This window comes from Benincasa hispida, chromosome 7 (assembly GCF_009727055.1).
Source record: "Benincasa hispida cultivar B227 chromosome 7, ASM972705v1, whole genome shotgun sequence".
NCBI classification, from domain to species: Eukaryota; Viridiplantae; Streptophyta; class Magnoliopsida; order Cucurbitales; family Cucurbitaceae; genus Benincasa; species Benincasa hispida.
This window is the reverse complement of record NC_052355.1, coordinates 48,345,228-48,346,426: the sequence shown is the minus strand read 5'-3', so window position 1 is coordinate 48,346,426 and position 1,199 is coordinate 48,345,228.

The window sequence follows — 1,199 nt, the reverse complement described above, 5'->3', positions numbered from 1 at the left end:
AGTCTAACCTAGGCCAAGGTCTCTGGACAGCAGTGAAGAACATCCTCGAGTATCTTCGAAGAATGAGGGACTACATGCTCGTGTATGGATCTAGGGATTTGATCCTTACTGAATACATAGATTATGACTTTCAGACTGATAAGAACTCTCACAAGTCCACTTTAGGGTCAGTTTTTACTCTTAACGGAGGAGCTGTAGTATGGCGAAGCACTAAGCAGGGGTGCATCGTCAACTTCACTATGGAGACGGAGTACGTAGCTACTTGTGAAGCTGCTAATGAGGTCGTTTGGCTTAGGAAGCTGCTAATAGAGCTGGAAGTTATTCCAGATATTTCTAGGCCCATCACCTCTATTGTGACAATAGTGGTGCTGTGGCGAACCCCAAGGAACCTAGAAGTCACAGGCGCGACAAACACATAGAGCGAAAGTATCACCTGATCCGCGAGATAGTGCATCGAGGGGATGTGATCATCAGGGAGATCGCTTCAGAACACAACGTTGCTGACCCGTTTACGAAGGCTCTCTTGGCTATAGTGTTTGAGGTTCACCTTCAGAGCATGGGTCTACGGGACTACCTGCGGCTGGACTAGGGCAAGTGGGAGATCTTATTGTACTAGGCTTTTGTGTCCTAGTTTATTGTTTTGTACTAGGTTTTGTACACCCCACTTCGCTTTAGGACAAGTGGTAGATTGTTGGGGATGATGTCTTAAAGTCTCGTGTCCTATAGTTTGTAACTAGTTTGTACGAACGCTTGTGATGTATAATATATGATATTTACTTCACTTTTTGACTTTGCACATTTGGATGTTTTATTTGCTTTACCACAAACCAATAAACTTAAAATCCTTGGTTGTCATTATGTAACTTAAGCATGTATGTGGTGACATACAAGTGGATCATGTCTTAAGAGATAACCAAAATGGTCTGTAGTATATGGATAAAGAAGGGAAACCTTATCTTGGTAACGCTACGGATGCGGCCCGTTTTATGGAATGGTTACAAGTGTTGTGACTTGCCACAGATGGTCTAATCCTGATCATTCGTGTGGGGACATGTGAGCAGAGGCATCCTATACAAAGAGTTTGTATAAGGCCTCACCACGAAATGTTAACATCTCGTTATATAACACCATTCTTGACAGAGACTTCACTTCACTAGAATGACCATAGGTAACATGACCTCAATCCTTAGTGAGTTGGG